This window comes from Bubalus bubalis, chromosome 11, assembly GCF_019923935.1.
Source record: "Bubalus bubalis isolate 160015118507 breed Murrah chromosome 11, NDDB_SH_1, whole genome shotgun sequence".
Lineage (NCBI taxonomy): Eukaryota > Metazoa > Chordata > Mammalia > Artiodactyla > Bovidae > Bubalus > Bubalus bubalis.
Genome location: NC_059167.1, coordinates 89,389,077 through 89,401,576, shown reverse-complemented (window position 1 = coordinate 89,401,576; position 12,500 = coordinate 89,389,077). Strand labels below are relative to the sequence as shown.

The window sequence follows — 12,500 nt, the reverse complement described above, 5'->3', positions numbered from 1 at the left end:
GTAGGGCCCACATGCCCTGTACTTCCTTGCAGCTTGTGAGACCCCAAAGAGCCTATGGTCCAAGAACCACCCCAGTTCTTGGGAAGAAAGGAGGAGTATTCCCTTAAGATGTAGAATTTTTGTGTTGGTTCTACTTCCAACCAGTTATGGGCCATGAACTTGTCCGATGGTTCTCAAACTTGGTTATATCTTAGAATCACCTGGGCTCTACTCAGAGAGATTCAGACTTAATTTTTTTTTAAAAAACTCAGGTCTTCCATAAGGGTTCAGTGGCTAAGATTCTGCACTCCCAATGCAGGGGGTCTGGGTTCAATCCCTGGTCAGGGAACTGGATTGCATAGTCTGCAACTAAAGGTCCCGAGAGCTGCAACTGAGACCTGGCACAGCTAAAAAATATTTTAAAATAAAGAAATAAATAAAAGTTCCCAGGTGATTTCTAGGCACACCCAGGCTTGATAAGCATTGGCCTATCTTATTCACCTCCTTAAGCCTCAGTCTCCCACCTGTCAAATGGGGCTAAATGTGCCTGCTTTCCCCAGCCGCTGAGCAATGCACACTCCTAGATGTGTGCAAGCACGCTGAATGTGCAAACACTAGTGGAATGTGTCTTCCTGTGGCCACATGCGAGAGCTTGGGCAGAAGTGAAGGACCTGCGGGTTTCCTTACCTCGGAACCCAGGTCCAGGTGACAGAGGCAGGACCTTGACAAATGTGCTCAAGAGCCTTAGCAAGCCTGTCCCCGTCCCTCAGTGGTCGTCCTCCAAAGTGCTCAGTACTGAGCAGAGGATACGTAGGGTGAAAACAGCAGCCACCTCAGGCCCAGCCCCCAAAGAGGAGAAAGGCAGGAACACAACCACCCAAAACACGAGGCAGGGGGATAAGGAGGGTTCTAAGAGAGGAAGATGAAAAAGGAGAAAAGGCTGTGTTCTAGCTGGAGGGAGTAGGGAAGCCTTCCTGTAGGAAAGCGCACAGCAAGCATCCATCTTTGGGTGTGGGATCCCCGATGGAGGGAACCGCAGGAACAAAGGTTTAAAGAGAGGAAGGCAAGTGTAATCAAGACTTCCTAGGGTCACCTAGGGTGTGAGTTGTGAATGGAGGGGATGTGACAAGCAGGAAGCTGATGTGCAGCTCTCTTCTAGCCCTTCTCCTATGAACGTACACGTACACACTCATGATTCCATTGAGGAAAAACAGCAAGCACTTTTGTTTGATAGTGTGATCTGATCATGTTGTGTTGTTGTTGTTGTTCAGGTGCCAAGTTCAGGCTTTGCAATCCCATGGAATGCAGTCCTTCCCTGTCCTTCACTATCTCCCGAAATTGACTCAAACTCATGTTCATCGAGTCGGTGATGCCATCCAGCCATCTCATCCTCTGTCGTCCCCTTCTCCTCCTGCCTTCAATCTTTCCCAGCATCAGGGTCTTTTCCAATGAGTCAGTTCTTCGCATCAGGTGGCCAAAGTATTGGAGCTTCTGCATCAGTGCTTCCAATGAATATTCAGGACTGATTTCCTTTGGGATTGACTGGATTGATCTCGTTGCTGTCCAAGGGACTCTCAAAAGTGTTCTCCAGCACCAGAGTTTGAAAATATCAGTTCTTCAGCACTCAGCCTTCTTTATGATCCAACTCTCACATCCATACATGACTACTGGAAAAACCATAGCCTTGACTAGATGGACCTTTGTAGGCAAAGTAATGTCTCTGCTTTTTAATATGCTGTCTAGGTTGGTCATAACTTTCCTTCCAAAGAAAGTTAATTTCATGGCTGCAGTCACCGTGTCTCAGTTTCTACTGTTTCATTTGGTCATTGGTTGTGCTGTCTTGTCACCTTTCCTGCCTAGTTTTCTTCGATAGTAGGATGGATGTTTGAAAGGTAACCTTTAGAAGTTACTTGAGGGAATTGGCTGGCAGTCCATTGGTCAGGACTCTGAATTCTCATTGCCAAGGGCCCAGGTTCAATCCCTATTCAGGGTACTAAAATCCCACAAGCCTCTATATAGGGCCAAAAAAAAAAAAAAATTACCTGAGGCCTAAAATGATGTCATCGTCCTTCAATTAGGATTTTAGTTAGCTTCTGCCATGTCTAGGGCATCCCATGATCACCTTAGTCCAGTTTCAAGGCTGAAGACCTCATGGCTTACCCAGATATCAAAGCCAGCCTGTGGAATCTGTGAAGACCAATTTGTTTCTGGTTCACCCTTACACTTTTCTTCTTCTTTTGGGCCATGCCATGTGGCTTGCGGAATCTGAATTCTCCAACCAGGGATTGAACCTGGACCTTTAGCCCACTGGACAGACAGCCAGGGAATTTCCACCATTACTCTTTTTTTTTTTTGTAATAGTTACTGTTTATCAAATTTTGAATCAATTAATCTTTGATATTGGTTTTTTAAATTTTTTATTTTTAGTTTTGACTGAGCTGGGTCTTCGTTTCTGCATGGGCTTTTCTCTAGCTTTGGCAAGCGGGGCTACTCTTTAGTTGCGGTGCTTGGGCTTCTCATTGTGGTGGCTTCTCTGGTTGTGGAGCACGGGCTCACGGGCTCTAGGGCACACGGCCTCAGTAGCTTTGGCGCGTGGGCTCAGTGGTTGTGGCTCCCAGGCTCTAGAGCACAGGCTCAATCGCTGTGGCGTATGGGCTTAGTTGTTCTGCGGCATGTGGGATCTTTCTGATCAGAGATTGACCCATGTCTCCTCCATTGGCAGGCGGATTCTTTACCACTGATCCACCAGGGAAGCCCTTCTACCCTCACTCTTAAATCGAAGTGTTTTAATTTCCCAGTCCCAGTTCTCTGCCCTAAGTTCTGTTCCCTGACTCCCACCTCAAGGATCTCAGAGATCCCGTGCAGCTTCTCAGCTTCTTCCCTGATCGGAGAATTCTACCATGGCAGGAGGGCCTCCCAACTCTGGGCTCTCTAGCTGGGCAATTTCTTCATATATGGTTAGCTTTTTGATGCTTTTAAGATTATTTAAAATATTGTGGCCAGTTTTTTTTAAGTTGTCTTTATCAGCAAGGTGGGTCTGAGTCATCTCAATCTGCCTTTAAGGAAAGCAAATGTCCTCTCTAATTCAATTCTGACATGAGAGTTTTTCTACTTAATTTTTTGATCCTAAAACTGTACCCTTTTTATACTGAAAAAATTATATCTAAAGTATATACTTATTTGACTTTTCTGACAAAAAAAGAGTTCAAAACAACAGTACCAATATGACTTTAAAAATCGCAGCCAGAGGCATCCATCCAGCACCTTCTGATGAGACTTGGTCTCTGCAGCTCATTGGGATCTCACTCTAGTCTTTCCTCAGGCTGTGGTGGCTGCCCCAGCACAACACCTCTCCTCTCTGGGCCAAGGGGCAAGTGAAACTAGGGGTTTGCTTCTAGACTTTAAGTTCAGCTTGCAAACCTTGTTTTTCTCTTTATATGCAGCAAAATTTAACAACCTCCTTTGAGAGATCTTGGAATAATATTTGGTCCAGTCTATAAACTCAAATATCTTAAAATATTTTAAACTTTGTCTATAAATGAGACTTCCTATTTCAGTACTCTGTCCCTAACTTAACCAAGAAGAGCTTCCTTCCTACTAGATAATCCTTAGAACCAATTAAGTTAAACTCATACAAAATTTAAATAACAGTAAAAATGGCTTCCCTGGTGGCTCAGATGGTAAAGAATCTGCCTACAATGCAGGAGACCCAGGTTCAATCTCTGGGTAGTGAAGATCCCCTGGAGAAGGAAATGACAACTCACTCCAGTATTCTTGCCAGGAGAATCCCATGGACAAAGGAGCCTGGCCGGCTACAGTCCATGGGGTCGCAAAGAGTCAGACACAACTGAGCAACCAACACTTTCACTTTCAAAAATTATGGTGAATTTAAAGTTCTCTTATGGGTTCTAGTTTTGTATATAAACTTGATAAGAGTTCAACCTAAAACCCTCAGTTTAAATTACTCAATTTTACACTTTCAATTATTTGAAGATCAAATTATCTAATAGATTACAAGCATTATAAATACCAAACATGTAAAAATTTCTTCTTTTTTTTAAAAAAAATTTTTTGGCTATACCAGATCTTTATTGCAGCATGCAGGATTTTTAGTTGCAGCTTGTGGGATCTCTAGTTTTAGCATGTGAAATCTTAGTTGCAGGATGTGGGATCTACTTCCCTGACCAGGAAGTGAACCTGGCCTCCTGCATTGGGAGCATGGAGTCTTAGCCACTGGACCACCAGGGAAGTCCCCAGATTACTTCTTACTACAAAAATATCAGTGTCGTGGTCAAGTAGCCCGTATCCCTGGTGCCAAATTTCTCACATACCTCCTAGTTCTTCTGGTGCAGCACCCCTCTCAGGCTGATAGCCTGATTGCATTTTGACTCTTAAACTGGGTGTGGTGGGCACAATAATACCACCCCCTGCCAAAGATGTCCATGTCCTAATCTCCAGAATCTGTGAATACGTAACTTACGTGACAAAAGGGACTTCACAGACATGATTGAGTTAAGGATCTTGAGATGGCAGATTAGTCTGCATTATCCAGGTGGCTCCAGTGTAATCACAGATCCTTATAAGAGAAAGAGGGAGGCAGGAAAGTCAGCGATAGAGTTGGGGGTAACAGAAGCAGAGGTTGGAGTGATGTGATTGCTGGCTGGCAGGGAGCCATGAGCCAAGAAATGAGAGTGGTGTCTAGAAGCTGGAGGAGGTATGGAAGCAGATTCTCTGCTAGAGCCTTCGGCAGAAATGCAGCTCTGCGACACCTTGATTTTAGCCCTGTGAGACCCACTGGGGAATTCTGTTACCCAGGACTGCAAGATAATAAATCAATGTAATTTTCAGCCACTAAGTTTGTGATAATTTGCTAGAGCAGCAGTAGGAAACTAATGACATTATACAGTAAGTCCCCACATACGAACAAGTTCCATTCCAAGAGCACATTCATAAGTCTAATTCGTTCATAAGTCCAACAAAGTTAGCCTAGGTACCCAACCAACACAATCAGCTGTATAGTACTGCACTGTTATAGGTTTATAATATGTGTGCTCAGTCGTGTCCAACTCTTTGCGACTTCATGGACTGAAGCCCACCAGGCTCCTCTGTCTGTGGGATTTTTCAGGCAAGAATTCTGGAGTGGGTTGCCATGTTCTTCCCCGGGGGATTTTCCCTACCCAGGAATCAAACCTAAGTCTCTTGCATCTCCTGCATTGGCAGGTGGATTCTTTACCATTAGCACCACCTGGGAAGGCCCTTTTCACACACATAATACATAAAAAACAAACAAAAGAGTAAAGAAAATATTTTTCATCTGGCAGTATAGTAATTTGAAATGTACAGAAGTAAAGTACAAGAGCTGGCCTACAGGGGCTGGCATCAAATGAATGGGCAAGAAGAGTTACTGACGGGAGAAGGGAGAGGAGGTGGGAGATGGTCGAGTTGAAGGATCGTCAGCAACAGGAGACAGAGGGCGAGCTGCGATCTCACTCATGCCTGATGTTGAAGGCACAGTTTCTTATTTCTTACTGGATCCTACTCTATCTACCGTCTAGAAAAAAGAGATCCAGTGATGTCTGGGTAGCTCACATCTTTGAAAGTTTACAATTTGAAAGTTTGTATGTAGGTACTTCCTATATAAATAGAATTCTTGACTTAACCCTAAGGCCTCTGAATTCTATGTGATCCTAAGATATTCAAATATCCATGCTATTGAACGCTGAGGACTTTTGCATGACTACCAGTGAGGTCCCTGGATAAACGGGAGTTTGAGGTTGTCTACACAGTTGTTTGCGCAGCACAATGCCTTGTTCTGTGTGCCCGTGTAGGCGCTTGCTGATACGTGATTGACTCCACTTGTTTCTAACCAGAAGGCATTTGCATCCTACAGCTGATAGTCCTAAGTTCTTGGAAGGTGGTGTGCGCAGCTCCTGTGCTTCATGATATTCAGGCACCTGAGGACTGTTGGAGAAGTCCGTTCTGGTGGCCATTTGATGAGACTGGTTCCCCCCATTCATTCCTCAAACCCTCTCAGAACACTGTGCCAAGGGACCCAGCAGTGAAGGGTGCTGAGTCTGGACCCTGAAAGCCCTCAGCTTAAGTAGGAGCCGTGGACAGTAATCCTGACATAGTACCATCAGGTCAGAGCAGGGATGGCCAGTATGCAGAACATTACCCAGCACAGAGGGGAGGGGGACAAGAGGGGGTGGTCAGGGATTTGGAACTCAAGGGCTGAGAGGGGAGAGCACAGCAGGTTGCTTGACATCAGACCCGGTCAGCCTGAGGGGCAGGGGGAAAGGGGATGAGGAGACCCAGGCTGGAACTGGTGGGCATCAGGCTGGAGCCTGGTCCTTCCATCAGCTTGACTCAGGTATGCTGGATTCCCATCCTAGCCCTGTCTTGTGACCTCAGTTTCTTCATCAGAACAGAGTCATTCATACTAGCATCTTCCTCTCCACAGGGAGGCAGGAGACCCCCGGGAGGGCGGAGCATGACTTTTGTCCAGGAGGCTGGACTACCGATACCGACTTCAGCAGGTAAGCCAGGCCCCAGCCAGTATAACCACTGGGGTTTGAGCCCACCACTCACCTTTGAGGAAGTCCCCTGCCCATTTCCCGCTCCCCCAGGCCCAGATCCAGGCCTTAACTGGCTCTGATGACAAAACTGGCAGCACCCTTCAATCGTGGAGGATGTGTGAGAAGCAAGAGCCAGGTTCCAGCCTCAGCTGAAGGAGCCAGCCTCTGGGGGAGGGTGTGTGTGCACGCGCAGAGGGGTAGCTCTGGGAATCTGAACCCTAGAGGACCCTGGAGCCCCACTAGGGCTGAAAATCTCTGGGCTACAGGCCCAGGATCTGGGGCTGGATCCACTGACCCGTCCCCTTTCACAGATAGGCACACGCCTAAGGCCTGGCCTTCACTGCAGTATCATTTTCCAAGTGTGCCTTCTCCTGCTGACTTTAGGGTTTGAGCACGGGCCCTGGACACACACTCAGTGTCCCCATACTCAGTTGTGCTAACAATATTTTGTCACACACAGACACATGGACTTGTGTTCTAAGGAGGGTTACCAGAATTAGCAGATAAAAACTCAGGACACCCAGGTATATTTCAATTTCATACAAGCAACTTATACTTTTTTTAGTGTAAGTAAGTTCCAAGGATTGCATAGGACATATTTATTCTAAAAATATTATTTGCTATTTATCTGAAATAGAAATGAACTGGGCACTCTGTATTTTACTGGTAGCCCCACTCCAGTGGGGCACCTTCCTGGTTGTTCAGATATACTCACAACCCCCCTAGACACACACTGATGCTGTAAGCTCAGTTAGGTGGGGGGCTGACCTCTCTACCTCTGCCTGGGGAGATGTCTACCTAGCCTGGGCCCAGCATCACTGGCCAAAGTATCCAGGGAGGACTTACAAGAGATAATGGCCTTGAAATGGCCTTGAGGAGTGAAAATGAAACCTGGACATTGTCCCCCATCAAGGAGGCCAGGCTGGGAGAGGCCTACCGCTGGGCTCCAAAGTCCATTAAGTTCCCATGAAAGGGGATGGGGCCGGCTCCACCTCACCCTGCCCCCATCCCCTCCTGCACCTCCACCCAGGTCCTTAGTATGGTAAGAGGGCTCATGATCAAAGGTGGTGAATCTGGAGGGTGTTTTGGAAACAGACATGGCGAGATACGAATCCTCTGTCCCAGACCGAATCATCAAATCCAGGGCTTCTTTCAGCCCAGCTTTCCACAAAGAAAGGCTGATAGCCTGCAGAGGGCGACCTCCCCCCAAGGGGCCCGAGGCCCACCTCTCCATGCTGGAGGTAGTGATTGATGATGTGGTGAGTTTGGGAGATAGGTCAGGCCCAAGAGGAGGGCACCCACCTAGGTTTGAGGTTCTTAACTTGTCAGACCCATCACCCTCCTTCTGAAATAAAATACTGTGGATGCCCCTTTTATCATCCTGAAAAGACATTCACAGATATTACAACCAATCCAGACACATAATTAAAAAAAATATATATATATATATACTGCTCTAATTGTAAAATAAGGGAGAAATTAAAAGCTATTGAGAATAAAATAAAATGTATTTCAATCTGTAATGTTTAAGCATCACTACACTAGGAAGACCTTGGCATGTTTAATTACCCCTGGCTTTAGCTATAAACAATAGCATTAAGAACGTGACAGGTGAAATACAGGTGGATAGAGGGGTGTTGTTCTGGTGAGTCAAATACCTGACATGATTTCCTGAAAGAGGAATATTTCTTGATAAAATTCCAAACTACACAAAGTATGCATGTTCCCTTGATTTATATAGTAGTTGTGTATTCCTAGAAAACTCAGTGTGTGCTTTTCAAAGCCGTACAACACTGTGTGTTTATATGTAAAACAGAGTTAGGTTTTCAACTAGGAGATTTAGAGACAGGTTTTCAACCAACTGGGGACCTGGGACAATTGGCTGTTGCAGGACCACCCCCCTGCCCACTAATAGTGCCCCACACCCCTTCAGTGTGACAACACACACACATACCCACAACTCTATAGAACCCATCCTGGAAGCAGTATCTGCTCCCTGAGGGCCAGCATCACGAGCTCATGCAGGGAACCCCGACCCCTGGCTTCCCCAGTTTATAGACAGCCTCTGAACTCAGCTAGCCTGGGGTCTGTGCTGAAGGCGGCACTTGGAGGTTGTTGAGGGTGGGAGAAGGGAAGCAAAGGATACAGGGTTGGCTCAGTCTCTAGGTTTCCTTCTCTCCAGGGACTGTGCTTGGAGCAGGTGGGGGAGGTGAGAGCCATGAGTCAAATTGTGGGGTCAGGGCACTGCAGCACCAGATCCTCCTTCTGAAGGACTCGTTGCCCCAGCTGTTGGGAACTCTGTCAGGTCTTCTGGGATGGCTCCAGCTGCCAAGAGATGCTTCACTAAGGTTATACTCCTTCCCACATCGCCTGACTTACTGAGGCAGCAATATGAAGGCCTAGCTACCTCAGCCCTACTCGGGACACCTCTTAAGGGCACATATGCTCCAGAGGCCCATGGCGTTGGCCCTGCACCACAGCTCAACTTCTCCTCTACCCACTCTTGTTTCTTCCTCTCCCTTCCACAGGTGTTGATCCCAGGGCCCTCCTTAATAAACACCTCAAACTCCATCTTAGAGTCTTCTCCAAGAACCCAAGCTGTGACACCTGGTAATGAGCAGTGTTGATGAATTGTGTGACCCAAGTCCTAGAAGGTGAGCAGAGGAAAGGGGTGGGGGGCTCATGTCTGCTGGGAGCATCTGGGAGGGTCTATATTAGTCAGGGTTCTCCAGAGAAGTAGAACCAATAGAATATACAGATAGATACATAGAAAGATTTATTACAAGGGATTAAGTGAAGTCACTCAGTTGTGTCCAACTGTTTGTAACCACATGGACTGTAGCCTAGCAGGCTCCTCTGTCCATGGGATTTTCCAGGCAAGAATACTGGAGTGGGTTGCCATTTCCTTCTTGCCTGATGCAATTGTGGAGGCTGAGAGGTCCCACAATCTGCCACCTGCAAGTCAGAGGCCCAGGAAATCCAGCAGTGACGTTCCAGTCCAAACCCTGAAGCCTGAGAACCAGGAGCACCTGTGTCCAAGGGCAGGAGGAGATGGATGTCCCAGCTTAAATAGAGAGAAAAGTCACCTTTCTCCATATCTGTTTTTGTTCGTTTGTTTTCCTATTTTGCCCCTTAATGGGTTAGATGATACTCACTGAATTGGTGAGGCATATTCTCCACTCAGTCTCCAATTCCAAAGCTAACTTCTTCTGGAAACACCCTGAAATAATATTTCATGAGCAATCTGGGCATCCTTTAGCCATATCACATTTACACATAAAGTTAACCCTCAGAGTCCCCCAGAGGAGGTGGGAAATAGGTTGTCTAGAAGGATAGCTAGGACTTAGATGAGGAGGGAGAGAAGATTGCTTCAGCTGGTCATGATCATCATCGATGATAATAATGCGCCTTTGTGATAGGTGTTTTATTTACACCTTTCACCTGTGGGGGGAGGTCTGTGGGGAAACGGTGAGGCATAGGGCACCACTGAGGCCCCCAGGGGCTCTGACGGAAGAGGGGCCTGGACTGAGTGGGAACATGGGCTTTATTTGGAAGGCAATGGGGAGCCACTGAAGGCTGCAGAGGGGGAAAGTATGAGGCTGTTGCTGGCTTCCGAGTGAGATACTCTGAGATCTGCCCAGATGCACATGGGAGATGGCTGGGTGTGGGGGTGCGAGGAAGGAAGGATCAGAGACGGTGCCAAGCCCAGCCCCAGCCCAGAACTGAGCATGTGGAGGATGCCACTGGGCAGATGTGGACAGCTACGGGGTCCTTGGTTTTCCCCAGTCAGGGGAGGAGGGAAGCTTACCTTTTCCAGGGGATCCATCAGACCTGAGGTCCCCCCAGTGTCTCTCTGTGGTTGGCCTGAGGGGAGGGGCCAGGAGAACAAGGGCCGGTATATCAAGGTAACAGCACTAACTAATGTAGCACAGAACACCCCCCAACACCCCACCCCCCATTTAAGTGAATTAAGTGAAGTGAAAGTCACTCAGTCGTGTCTGACTCTTTGCAACCCCATGGACTATACAGTCCATGGAATTCTCCAGGCCAGAATACTGGAGTGGGCAGCTTTTCCCTTCTCCAGGGGATCTTCCCAACCCAGGGATGGAACCCAGGTCTCCGGCACTGCAGGTGGAATCTTTACCAGCTGAGCCACAAGGGAAGCCCAAGAATACGGGAGTGGGCAGCCTATCCCTTCTTCTGTGGATCTTCCTGACCCAAGAATCCAACTGGGGTCTCCTGCCTTGCAGGCGGATTCTTCACCAGCTGAGCTAAGAGGGAAGCCTTACGTGAATTAACCCAATAACAATGACTATGGTGGCTCAGAGGTTAAAGCCTCTGCCTGGAATGCAGGAGGCCGGGGTTCCATCCCTGGGTCGGGAAGAACCCCTGGAGAAGGCAATGGCAACCCACTCCAGTACTCTTGCCTGGAGAATCCCATGGAGGGAGGAGCCTGGTAGGCTACAGTCCATGGGGTTGCAGAGAGTCAGACACGACTGAGCGACTTCACTTCCACTTTCATTCTCATAGTGGTAAAATGCAGGTGTTCTGGTTGGCTAGTGGTTCTTCTCCATGGTGACCAAGCCTCCTTCTAGCCTGTGGCTCCAGGAGCTTCTAAGTGCCTTATTGTCCCCTGTATTCAGTGGATGGATAGGGAAAGAGAGGACACACCTTCTTCTTAACAGCTGTGGCCAGGAAGGGGCCCACCACTTCCGCTCAGATTCCACTGGCAAGAACCAACCATAGGGCCATGCTAGATGCAAGGAGAGCTGGGAAATGCAGTTTGGGGTGAGGCAGCCATTTCCCAGGGGTGCCCTGAAGAGGGGGAGCTTGAGTGTTTGGTTGAAGGTGGCCACATTTGACCCAGCTGGGAGAGGGCCTGGCAGCAGGAAATACTCTCTGTCTCCAACAGGCTTCTCAGAACACTTTCCACAGTGAGTGTTGAGGGCGCTTTGAGGCGCCTGTGGATGGGATGGACCCACAGTGGACTGGGTGGTTGTGGCTTGCATGCAGTGTACACCTCGTATGCTCCATGGGTGGTGTGGCACTTGGGGGCTGGTCCTTGTGGGCTCTGTGTGTTATGGACTACTAATATGTAAGATCACAGGATATAGGATCACTGTACCAAAAAAAAAAATTATCCTAATACTGTATACTAGCAATAACATTTGGAAATTTAAGTAAATTTTTAAAAAGCATTCTCTACAACAGCACCAAAAACCATGAAATACTAGTTGCCAGACATATAGGCTGAAAACTACAATCCAGCAGGACATTTTCCATAGAAATGAAGATGTTGATTCTAAAATGTATACAGAAAAAAAAAAATAGAAAAGCAAAAGCAATTTTGAAAAAGGACAAAGCTGCAAGAGTTGTACTACCTGTTTTCAAAACTTACTATAAAGCTACAGTAGGAAAGAAAAGAGAGGGTATAAAACTGATGTTTATTAGCTTTTCTTTCCTGTGAGATCATATGAGATAGCTTTGGGAACCTAAGACACAGGAGAACTTGCCGAGGGATTGGACAGGTGGCCTTGGCAGGTGGGGATCTTGGCTTGTGAATCATGGATGGGTGATACACAGATCTGAGCTCTGAATGACGTGTTGTCACCAATACTGGCCTCCTGTCATGAGAGCAGGGGCTGCTGCTGCTTCCTGCTGTGGGTCCTGTAAGACCCAGCTAAATGCGCAGTCCATAGTGAATATTCGTGATTATAGATAAAGGGGAAATATGTATTAACACGTGCGTACTTTGTGTGTGTGCTGATCATCTTGTGGAGGACCATTTCTCTGCTGCTTTTCCTACAGCCTAGATAGTAGAGAACTAACCCAGTAGAATGATCATTGAGTATGTGTAGGTTCTCTGTGACTGGCCAGAGCGAGAAGCTGCTGACTTCAGGGAGGAGGAATGCAGCCTGTCTGAAAAGTGCATGATTATGGATGGAA

At 47.3% G+C, this 12,500-nt stretch overlaps 1 long non-coding RNA gene across 3 annotated transcripts; it reads right to left on the bottom strand.

The window, feature by feature from the left end:
• Positions 1 to 8,211: 8,211 nt before the first annotated feature.
• On the bottom strand, positions 8,212 to 11,351 carry LOC123328221. Of its 3 annotated transcripts, XR_006543026.2 has the most exons (5): positions 11,226 to 11,351; positions 10,363 to 10,418; positions 9,710 to 9,774; positions 8,701 to 8,879; positions 8,212 to 8,347 (listed from the first exon to the last, which is right to left on the bottom strand). It is a non-coding gene; the product is annotated as an uncharacterized LOC123328221 (long non-coding RNA). The 3 variants fall into 3 exon arrangements; XR_006543024.2 differs by lacking the exon at positions 11,226 to 11,351 and having other exon boundaries at positions 10,363 to 10,619; XR_006543025.2 differs by lacking the exons at positions 8,212 to 8,347; positions 8,701 to 8,879; positions 11,226 to 11,351 and adding an exon at positions 9,484 to 9,618 and having other exon boundaries at positions 10,363 to 10,619.
• Positions 11,352 to 12,500: the final 1,149 nt, after the last annotated feature.